Raw genomic sequence first — 12,436 nt, 5'->3', positions numbered from 1 at the left:
GAACTAATACTGTAGTCCAACTTCTGCTGGTTTTTTCTGATTTTTTTCTGACTAGTTAATGCAATCCTTCTGTAAACTCTTCACATTATTTTTGCTACTTAACAAAATGTAGATGTAAGTCAGCATATCTTACACATTCTGAAGTGTCTTTGAGCAGAGTGGTTTGCCAGGCCATTTGAGAAGGCAGCTAAGCATAACAGTATCACAATGATGTTGTGCCAAACTGGCAAAGTTATGAGTTTTACATGCATGAAAAGGCCTCACTCAATCAGATGTTTTTTTTTAATGACAATCTGGTAGGTACCATTAGTGATACCAGTGCCTCTTATTTCATGTTTACTTATTTAACTGCCATGTCGGGATTTCTATAAATTGGCATCAGTAGAAAGATATTTACAACCCTAGTCCTATATCTTAACTATCTCTCTACTGCCACTTATGTTCCTGAATGGCAATACTTGTCTCTGAGATCTCTGCCATCACAGAAGACAGTTTTTAACTAATTTGATTCACTTCATATGATCTCAACAACAGCTGAGAGCATGGGATGCAGTGGGCCAGACAACATGCTAGCTGTAATGCTGAAGGTCTGTGCATTCTGAAATGAGCTATCCCTCACCAACATGTTCCAGTACTGTTAAAGCAGCATAATGACATGTAAATGCACCTCCTATTCACAAAAATTAATACAAATCAAAGTTTTATCAGTCTGCTCTTCATCATCAGCAAGGTGATCATTGGGGTCTCTCTTCCTGCCATCACGGACATTTACACTACACGCTGCATCCGCAAAGGAAACAGCATTATGAAGGACCCCATGCACCCCTCATACAATCTCTTCTCCCTCCTGCCGTCTGGGAAAAGGCTCCGAAGCATTCGTGCTCTCACGACCAGACTATGTAACAGTTTCTTCCCCCAAGGTATCAGACTCCTCAATACCCAGAGCCTGGACTGACACCTTGCCCTATTGTCCTGTTTATTATTTATTGTAATGCCTGCACTGTTTTTGTGCACTTTACGCAGTCCTGTGTAGGTCTGTAGTGTAGTGTAGCTTCCACCGTGTTGTTTTTTTACATAGTTCAGTCTAGTTTTTGTACTGTGTCATGTAGCACCATGGTCCTGAAAAACATTGTCTCATTTTTACTATGTACTGTACCAGCAGTTATGGTTGAAATGACAAAAAAAGTGACTTGACTTGATGAAAATAGTCATGAGCAGTGCTATCAAGTGGTATTTACTCACCAAGAATCTATGGACAGATGCTTAGCTTGGGTATTATAAGGCTAGACCTCATATTAGTCCTGCTCCAAATAGGGACAAAAAAAATGAAAGTAACATACACAAAATGCTGGAGGAACTCAGCAGGATTCAAAAAATTGAATATTGAAGGTAAGTTGAGAGTGATATCAATGCATTATTTAACTAAGTATGGTGTTAAGCTACCTTAGTAAAGCTGAAATTGATGGACGTTAATAGGAAAGGACTCCAATGAATGGAGTCATATTTTGAACAGAGGAAAATGATTCTGATGGTCAGAGGTCAATCATCCTAAGAGATCCTCAGGACAGTGTCCTTGACCCAACTGTCTACAGTTACCTCATCAACAATCATGATTTCCATGTAAGGGCAGAAATTTTTGAGATTTCTCAATGTTCATTTCCATTTGCAGATCCCCAGCAATCCATTACTCCATGTAGCAAATCCTCAACAATACTTGGTCATGAGTCAAGTAACTTTTTGTGCTACGAAGTGTCAGTGGAAGACCATTTCTAACAAGGGAGTTGCTGCTTAGCTACCCTTGAAATTCAAAGGCATTGTCATTGCTAAGTACGAAGTACATATACAGTATGTTACTGTGAAATGCATTTTTTCCTCCGCTATCAGTACCTTAGCAGTGATCACTGATCAGAAATTCAGTTGTACAATCTACACAAATGCATAAAGAAAAAGATAATGGCAAAATTTGGGTACTGCACAGGAAATGGCTTGTCCATGACATCCCAGGGCCTTTCTACTATACCTGTATATTAATGTTCAAAGTTAATTCATTATCAAAGTACATATATGTCACCATACACAGATCTGAGATTTGTTTTCTTGCGGGCATATTTAGTAAATCCGAGAACCATAATAGAATCAATGAAAGACTGCACCCAACAGAGCAGACAAACAACCGATATGTAAAAGACAACAAACTGGAGAAATATAAAGAGAAAAAATAATAACAATAGTAATTGATAAATAAGCAATAAATATGGAGAACGTGGGATGAAGAGTCCTTGAAAGTGAGTCCACAGTTTGTGCAAACCATTCTGTAGTAGGACAAGTGAAGTTGAATGAAGTTATCCCCATGGGTTCAAGAGCTTGATGGTTATGATATAAAGCATAAATCAAGAAATGTGTTGGTGCAATCTTTATTTACCTGGATGACTGCATCAACTACTCTCAAGAGCCTGCTTAATTGGCAGCCCCATCAATTACTCTAAACATAAACTCTCTCCACCACCAGCAGACAGTCTGCACCATGAAAAAAATGCATTGCAGCAACTCCCCTGAGGTCACTATGACAAGGCCTTCCAAAGCTATGACCCCCTTCCTTTAATGAGGACAAGAACAGAGGGTGAACCATAAACACAAGACATTCTGTTGATCTTGAGCTGCACACACAAAATTCTGGAGGAACTCAGCAAGTCAATCAGCATCTATTGAGGGGAACAAACAGTTGACGCTTAAGGCAAAGACCCTTCATCAGGACAGGAAAGGAAGGGGGCTAAAGCTACAACAAGGAGGTGGAGCGAGAGGTGAATATAAGCTAGCAAGTGATTGATGATACCAGGTGAGTGGAAAGGTGGGTGGGATGAAATAAGAAACTGAGAGGTGAAGGTGAGAAAAATAAGGGGCTGCAGAGAGCACTTTGTTGGTCTGCCACATGCAGGTTATCCTCAGTTTCCATGTCATCTTAATTTGGAAAGATATCAACAGTGCTTCTTCATTATTGAGTCCAATCCTGGAGCTCCAGACTGTAGAGCAGAGAACAACTGCTGCAGTTCAATAGGATGACTCACCACCATTACTTTCTCAAGGGCAATTAAGGATAGGTAATAAATGCTGGCCTTTCCAACTGTACCCAGATTCTGATAATAAAGTTTGAAAATAGAAATAAAAATTCTACATCACCAAGAAGTCATAAACTTTTGGAAAATTTGCCTTCATGAATCAATATATTGAATGCAGGAGATGGGATGTTAGGTTGTAATTGTATAAGACATTGGTGAGGCCTAATTTAAAGTATTGTGTGCAGTTTTGGTCAGCTACCTAAAGGAAAGATGTAACTAAGACTGACAGAGTGCAGAGAAAATTTACAAGGATGTTGCTAGGGCTTGAGGACCAGTGTTATTGGGAAAGGTTGAATAGGTTAGGACTTTATTCCCTAGACATGGTAGACTGAGGAGAGATTTGATAAAGGTATACAAAATTATGAGGGATATAGATAGGGTAAACACAAGCAGGCCTTTCCAACTGGAGTTGGGTGAAATTACATCTAGAGGTCATGGGTTAAGGGTGAAAGTTGACATGTTTAAAGGGAACATGAGGGTGAACTTCTTCACTCAGAGAGTGGTGAGAGTGGAACAAGATGCAAATGCAAGTGGTGGATGATGAGTTGATTTCACCATTTAAGAGAAATTTGGATAGGTACGTGGATTGGAGGGGTAAGGTCCAGGTGCAGGTCAATGGGATTGGGCAGATTAATGATTCAGCATGGACTAGATGGGCTGAATGGCCTGTTTCAATGCTCTAGTGTTCTATTACTCTATAATAAAATACAAACATTTATAGGGATGGCACCAGTGTTTTCTGTGGATATGGCGACTTCTTCACATTCACCTGTGAAACAGTTTAAATCTCCTGTTCTTGTGTCTCTTTTTTTCCTTTTCAAGGTGGCTGGGGTCCTGTTGGAATCCATGATCTACAGCTGAGCTCAAACTATGTTCTTCATGGATGGTGAGTTTTCGCTCTTTGGAACTCGCCGAGTGGTCTGGCTTATTGGGATCTCCAGCAGTGGCTTGGAAGACTTGCGCCTTCAGGGTGCGGCCCTCCCTGTGGACAACTCGATTCCTCGCCGGCGTCGATGGCTGAAGCATCGCGGGAGATGGAAACATTGAGGTAGCTGGTGCGGCTGTCAGAGGCCTCTGCACTTGAGTGACTCTCTTTCTCTCTCAATGATGAGAGAGAGTTTGCTGATTCTTGAGTCGGGGGAACTCAAATAAGTGAAGCTGCAGATTGTAACATCGAAACAGTGAGCTGTTATCCTCCCCTCTTGCTGTGGCAGGGGCAATATCTCTCCCTTGTTAGTGAGAGTGAAGGTTTGTTGCGATGTTGAAGTGTTGGGATGCACAGTAGTTTCTGATGGACTCTGGGGTCTTGCTGTTGCATGGGGGGTGGTGAGGGCTGATGCTTTTGCTGGAGTAAATGTGGGAGGGGATTAATGCTTCTACTGCTGCTTGAGGGGGACTTTGGGGTTCTAACATCTTTCTGTCATTCATTCTTTGGGGATTTTTTGTTCTCTCTCCATCATGGACGTTCACAAAGAGCAAAGATTTCAGTTTGTATACTCTATGCATTCTTCGATATTAAAATTGAACCATTGTAATTGTTTACTGAACAGTGACTCCAGCCTGTGCAGGACACTGGACTCCAGTAGTCTGTAGCGCACCATGTTCCCACTGTCAGCAGGATGCTCTGCCCCTGCCCTCAAGTTTCCAGGAATCCACATCCCAAATTCTACAGGACATACTGCCCACACTTCTAGGGGGACCCTGTCCTTGGGGTCTGCCGAGCATCATGACCCTCTGGAGTGTATTTGATTGCTTACTTTTAAATATGATCTATTCTTTCATGAGCTGATAACTTCAGTGAATTCACAGGCTCACCTGCCTGTTGCTTTCCGTCAAGACAGAATGAAATGATTTTCCCTCTCCTGGACTAGTGAAAGACTTTTCTAATGAGTGTTACAAATTAGAGGGAAAAAAATTGTGGTCATCTTCTCCCCCAGCCTGAGAAGTGCTAGGACAACTGCAACAGACACTGGGGAAGTTTTCTGTGGCAGTAATTGTAGCTGCGGCACATTGCATATTTGATCCAGGTCCTTCCTTCTGATGATGGATGAACCTCGCACATCGCTCTTTATTGATAACTACTCCTTGAAGGATTGAGCTTCCTGCTGTGAGCCTCCCCTTCCTTCATCTCTTTTCATTTCTGGCAGGTTTTAGATCCACTCCTCCTCCCTCCCTATCATGCTGCACACTTTAGAGAATATCGGCTGAAATATCCACAGTATGTGTGAGAATAAAGGTTTTGATGAAACCCTGAAGCAAAAGCACAGTCCTTGCTATTGCAACACCACACTTGTCAAATTTATGAATCAGTAAAAGGATTGGTGGTACTGAAGACACTGGAGAAAATAGTCAATGAATATAGTGAGATATAGATCATTTGCAGATATGGGCAAGGAAATGGCAGATGGTGTTTAATGCAGTGTGAGGTGCTACACTTTAGTTAATGGGATAGTACAGAATTAATGACAAACTTCTGAACTGTGTTGATGCACAGGAAGATCTTGAGATCCAAGTTCATAGCTCCCTGAATGTGTCTTCAAAAATGATAGAAAGCAAGGAAGGTAGAAGGCATACTTGCCTTTATTAATTGAGGTAGGATTCAAAAGTCAATGTGGAGGCTTTGGAAAGGGTGCAGGAAAGGCTTACCAGCGTTCTGCCAAAATTAGTGGGCTATAAAGAGAGGCTAAAGAAAGTTGGGTTGTTTCCTTTGGAGTGGCAGAAGCTGAGCAGAGACCCAACAGAAATCTAGGAAAGGCAAGACCAGATGGTATCTTTTTCCCCCTCAGGGTTGAAAATGCCTCATTTCAGAGGGCATGCATTTAAAGTGAGAGGGACAATTTCAAACAAGGTCTATGGGGTAAATGTTTTACATGGAAAGCATAATTAGATACTTGTGTTCCCCTGAAATTTACTAGGGATTAGTTGGGCGCTACATTGTGTGGCCAAAGGCCTGTTCCTGGCTGTACTGTTCTGTCTTCTATGTAACAAGGTCTAGAACTACCAACCAGGTTTACCCTAACTCCAGATAAAACAGTTGCTCAGTAACCTGCAGAACAATTAATGAAAATAAATAAATCAACTCTCCCAGTTTAACGAAGGGTCTTGTTTTTCAATTTCTTTATTTTTCTCTCCACTAATGCTGTTTGACTTTGTGTCTGTTTCCAGCAACTTCTGTTTTTATTTCAAGTAATTAGTATTCCCTTTTCATAGGTCAGAATGGGCATCTTTCCTACTGTTAAATATTAGATCCTAAGAGCCAATTTTGAAAAAGGCATATGCGGGAAGGTCCAATCTGGTGGCACTGGTCTCAAAACAGTATTGCAGATTGATTGATGTTGCATTCTGCTGTCTCTGCATTCTTCTGAGAGGCAAGGACACCACAGACAAACCAACTGGCAGCAGAACATAAATATACACATTTGCATTCAGCATCAAACTGGCAGAAAACCAGCCAGTCTGATGCTGAATGTAAATGTGTAAATTTGCATTCTGCAGCAAACAATGTGCCCAAGCGTCAGGCGTTATGCCACCAAATTCGGTGGATATAGATGCTGAAGATGTAATGTCCTATAAAACACAGATGTTCTTGAGAATTTATCTCTTGTCTGGCTTGAAAAATCACAGCAGTGGCAAAGTCAGCAAAGACAGAGAAAGCAGTTGCTAAAAATAAGATGATTACATGAACATCAATTAACCAGTGGGAATACACTTCTAGTTATAATCAATCTTGCATTCTGTATTATTTTTCATATCCAAGTCAAACTGTGAAGAGGGTGAAGACCCTTAGGGGAAGGAGAGGATCACTTTGATTTTTGAAGGTTCTGAGAGATAGCCACAAAGGCTTTCAAAGCAGACATGCTGCATGCTTTAAAATGGAAATTAGTATTCCGGTGGGACATCACAGAGAACTGATAGCATTCTGCCCTTCACTCCATTGATGGAGAAGCTGTTCTGCTGAGCTAACAAACAGGGGACTGTGCTCTGTCTGCTGTAGTCATACTGCATCCACTTTTATTGCCTGTTTCCTTCTGGAAATGTTAAAAGAAATCCCCTCCAGACAAGGGGTGGGGGAGGTTCCGCAGCTCATAGCCTCTACGAAAACGAGCCAACAGTCCTGCAACACAGCCAGCAGTGTTTATTTTTCCTGACTTTAATAAAAAGTTCATTTATTAATATGGGAGTAAGCTGCGCTGGCTGACACAGTGAGATAAAATAAATTGAAAGTGGCATGGAGGAGCATGTGGGTATTAACATGCATCATGGACAGTCTGTTTCACATCTCAAAAGGTCCCATCTACAAGTAGCAACATGTAGCCCATGTCTGCGACCTCTATACTAGTGAAGGTTCAAGCTCTCTGATTGATTTGTAAGACTAATAGATACAGCATTGAGTTGCAAATTAATAGCACAACATGAATTGCAGTTGAGCTCTCTCTCCTCCTTCCATCTTACTTCAATTTGTACCTTTTGTGGAGGCTTAAAATGGCAGCATTCTCCTTTGTCAGGGCCGGTACCTGGGCAGTCAGCAGCATCTTGATCTCTTTCCTCAGCTAGCCTCCAACCTCATAAAGCACTCTAGATAGGATATCTTGTAAATCCCTAGCTGGATGTCAAACAGGCAACACTTTGTGTATTTATAGACTCCGATTAAAATATGAACTGAAGCCAAATTCCAAGCAGCACCGAGTAACAAATATCGGATATGAGCAGATGAAACAACCTCCTGATATAGGAAATCATGGTCTATTACAGTCATCGTGCTAAGCACGATGGGGAAGTGGGAGGGTAGCTTTTAATGGCGTGTGACAGCTTACATTTAAAGCAGATTTTCCCTTGGGATGCCTGGAAGATGAATGCCTTTTTCTTCTCCTCGTGACCTGGTGATTTGTTAAAAAAATGTTTTGTAGTTTTGCCTTTGGGAAAGGAATTTAGCAAAGTTGCGCCTTTACTCATAGAATCGACTGATCCTAAGATAATATGCCATGGCAGACATTAGCTATTTAATGTTTTAGAAAAGTTGCCAGTGTTTGATGCAGTGAACTATGATGTGCTCAGCTGGAATGCATTATCTTCAAAGGCTCTTTTTAACAGCCCCATATAAATTGGCTTTTTCTTTTTTCCAAGTAGTTTAAATTTAGGACTTGTTAGAGTGCTAATCTGCAGAGAGAAAATGTTGTAAAGCTCAGGCAAGTGTTTGTCAATAATTGGTCCACGTACTTTTGCCAGAGTGTATTTTTCATTCTTGCAGGATATGAGAGTAGCCAATGTGTTTGTTGTCTTAGCTGAGCCTATCTCTGTGGCTGGAGTTTATCTTGGCTGTGAAACGCACAAGTGATTTATATCATGCTAACTCCATTCCCCTTTGAGCCCGAGCCAACTGTCTAGCCAGCATTTCAGTGAAAGCAGTTGAACTGGAATGATGGAGGATGGGGGATGGGAGGGGGTAACTTCATCCACCACAGAACATTTGAGTTATCCAGAAAGTTTGTAATATCTGTAAGTGGTACATCAGAATTCTACCTGGTTGTTTTCTTAACTATCCCCACTTTCCTTTCCTGTTCAATGATACCACACAAGGATATGATTTCTGCTTTTTTTTCATTTCAGTTTTGCACCACAGAGAGTAGAACAGGAATCAAGTGAGAGACTAAACAAAGCTTCCCGAAGCCAGCAGCTGTGATCGGAGACGGAATGTGAATTATCAGCTTGAGCCCTTACTCCTACCGACAATAAACATTCCTTTTACATGGACACGATATTGGTATGGTGGTGAGGCACTGGGTGCAGCCTTGGTTTGACTTAGGTTAAAATTCCATGAATCAAATGCCACAGACTGGTTTGATATACGCTTTGACTGGCAGGTGTGTTTTGACATTCTCTTTTCTAGCCCTCTTGTTGGAGACGATAAACCTATTTATTTTTTCCAAATTTTAAGAGGCGATACGCTGAAAGGATAGTTTCCACTTACAGATAAATTTTTAATGCCAGAAGAATAAAGGGATAATTTATTTTTCATACTGACATTATTAGAACATGCAGATTTTGAGCCATGCATTAGTACTGAGACAGACTACTACATCATTAAAAAGACTACTGGATAGCCATTTGAGAAGAATGCATATGCAGTATATGTAGATTACCTGCCTCCAAATGAGTGAGTTGAATGCTTTTCTATGCTGTAACTTCAATAATTTAGTGAAAATATGCCATTTGATTAGATAAATACGTTTTGTCCATCAATAACATTTAACACTCTTTTGTGATGTAATTTGGCAGAAAGCCAATTCCAATGATATTTTGTCTGTTGCATACGCTTAGAGCTAGTCATCCAGTGAACCTTGTATACTTGCTGTGCAACCTTTAATTACAGATGACACCATGAAATATAGATGTTGTAATTATCGTGCATACAGAATAGACCCAAAATGTCTTGGTTGCTGTGAGGCCTCCATGCTTATCATTCACCTACCCCTTACGTCCAAACTTCCCTTCAGCAGATTTTCAGGCAGTACAAAAATGGCTTTGCTTGACAAAATCAAAGAAAAAACTCTACCCCATAAATGTTTAAGAGCATTGACACATGACTAAGGTATACCCATAGCTTACTTGATTGACAAAACTGACAAAGACTTTGAATGTATGTGAAAATATCTGACATTCAGAAGTATTCAAAAACTATTAATGATTGACCAAACCATTACAAAACATCAACATTTATTACAAATATGTGATAAAACTGAATTAAAACCACTGAAACACTAAAGAACAACTAAAACATTTAAGTAAGCTAAATGACTTAAAGAATGAAAATAACCCAAAACCTACTTCTTCCTTGAAGATGTTTCTCACCTTTGAAATGAATGTTCCTGCACAGGTCTAACTTCCATGGGTTCATTAGTCAGGTGGTTCTACTTTAGGACAGAAGTACCTGACTTCTGCTTTGCCAGCAGATCACAAACTTCCTGAAAATTACATTGTCAATGCTGTAAGTTCTTTGTAGGACTATTATTTTTCAGGAAAGTCCAAGCCATTGTAATATTTTAGATAAGTTCATAAATCTATAATAAGAGTATTCACCACAATAATATAAGCAAGTCATGAGAAAAGATCCTCCTCTTAAAATGTGTTCAGTGATCTAACTCAGTTTTGAAGTGCACCAGTGAAGATTTATTTCTAAATTACATATACAACATCAATTCACAACTCAGTTTCTGCAAATTATAATTTAACAATTATTCAGAGCCGATTAGGTAATTCAAGTGAGCTAATATCTTCTGACCTAATTTATCTTGGTTAAATTGCTAATTGGAAATCAGACTAGTTTTGTTCTGTAAGTAAATCAGTACAGATTCTAGACCAAAGCATTTAGAGGTATGATATCTTTAATATCTTTAAAAAGAATTGAAGTTATGACTTGAGTAAGACTAAATGGAGACTAATGTGTAAGGATGAGAGTTAATTCTATTCCCTTTGAGAACCAGGAGGAGACCATATCGAAAAGGTGTGCTGCATGCAAAATTGTCACAATTTGGTCTGATTTAATACTTGTTCATGTTGCTTGCTCTGTGTGAAGCTTAACAAATCAAAGTGCATAAAGCCCATAATGGATTTTTGATTTTACTCAGTTTCTTTTGAAAAATATTGATTTGATATTCCAGATCTGAAATCTGTTCATTTGGAAATATGATTTATATATCTTGATAATAAAGCAAAAAAATTTGCTGGAAATGCTTAGCAGATCATTTAGTTTCTTTGAAAAGGAAAGAGAAAGAGTTAACGCTTCAGGTCAGTGAACTTCTATGAGTACAGTAAAGTTTTAGACACTAATAGATTTAAAGTAAAAACAGAGAAAAGCATGGGCACACAAAATGGTGCAGGAGCTCAGCAGGCCAGGCAGCATCTATGGAAAAGAGTTCAGTCGACATTTCAGGCTGAGACCCTTTATCAGGATGGGAATAAAAGACAAGGAATCAGAGTAAGAAAGTAGGAAGAGGGGAGGAAGAACCACAAGGTGATAGTGAAACCGGGAAGCGGGGAGGGGGAAAGAAAGGAGGTGGGAAGTTGATTGGTGAAAGAGATACAGGGCTGGAGAAGGGGGTTCTGGAAAGAAATAGACTAAAAGGGTAGACTAATGATGGGATGGAAGATCTTTGGATGGAAGAAATGCCAACAGAGATGAAGGAGGGGAGTTAAGAAATTATGGGGTGTGAGAAGTTGTAAATACTTCCAACAGAATAACATAAAGGCACATAAACTCTGCGAATGTGGTGAATGAAAAATAGAGATTTGGATCACATGGTGGCTGTAATAGAGGGACACCCCCCCTTGGCGATCTGGTATGTCACCAAAGACTCTAGCAAATACCTACAGACGTACCATAGAGAGCATTCTAACTGGTTACACCAATATCTGGTATGGACTGGGCAGTGCACAGTATGGGGAAGAGCTGCAGAAGTTTGCAAACTCAAACACCTCCAGTGTGGAAACTAGCCTCCCCAGCATGAAGGCAATGCCTGAAAAATACAGCATCCATCATTAAGGACCTCATCACTCAAGACATGCCCTATCCATATTTCTATCATCAGGGAGAAGGTACAAGAGCCTGAAGGTATATATATATATATATATATTTCTTACCGTAGTTTTTAGTTTTTTAAATGTATTTCTCTGTGGTGCAGCAAAACAACAAATTTAATAAATATACCAGAGATATTAAGCCTGATTCTGATTCCCTAAGCACCAGACTGCATGCCCTCTTCATCCATTCTCTCCAGTACACAGAACCTCCTTTATCAACATTTGCTGCCTGAGAAAATTGGAACAGAGATTGTGCTCTAAAACATTAAGTTGAAGGTAAAAGCTGGGAATCTACAATATGCCCGTAGAAAGATGGGAAGATGCCACTCTGCCCTCTACAATGCACCTCGGAAGGCTTTGGTAACACTGTAGCAAACAACATTGCATTTCACACTGATTTTTGCTGATAAAATGCAGTATGACCCAGAAGCACGCAGAAGATTTAAATAGATAATAGAAGTATAAACATCTGCAGATCTCAATGTGTACGATGTATATTACATTGAAAACATATATCCAATTCACATGGGGAGATTTTACGGTTTGCTTTTTCACTCACGTTTATTCCATGTTTATCACAGTTACATACTTGCATGTTAAATTTGAGGGTTTTGTGAATTAGTCTGCCCGTATAATGCAAATAATCTGAGAATAGTCAGTCGCTGAACATTTATTGCTAAAAATGCAACAGCTCTAATGATTTATTCCAGACTGTTGCTCAATTACTAGTGGGATTAGTCAGG

At 39.9% G+C, this 12,436-nt stretch overlaps 1 long non-coding RNA gene across 1 annotated transcript in view; it reads left to right on the top strand.

Moving 5' to 3' along the window:
- The first annotated feature begins 8,739 nt into the window (after window positions 1–8,739).
- The window catches only part of LOC140740408 (uncharacterized), a 45,616-nt gene continuing 41,919 nt past the window's right edge, over window positions 8,740–12,436 (top strand). Inside the window, exon 1 of the long non-coding RNA XR_012101846.1 lies at window positions 8,740–8,877. This is a non-coding gene — a long non-coding RNA (uncharacterized lncRNA). The remainder of the gene's footprint in view (window positions 8,878–12,436) is intronic.

This window comes from Hemitrygon akajei, chromosome 2 (assembly GCF_048418815.1).
Source record: "Hemitrygon akajei chromosome 2, sHemAka1.3, whole genome shotgun sequence".
Lineage (NCBI taxonomy): Eukaryota > Metazoa > Chordata > Chondrichthyes > Myliobatiformes > Dasyatidae > Hemitrygon > Hemitrygon akajei.
The sequence above is the reverse complement of the archived record's forward strand: the minus strand, read 5'-3'. Positions and strand labels throughout refer to the sequence as shown.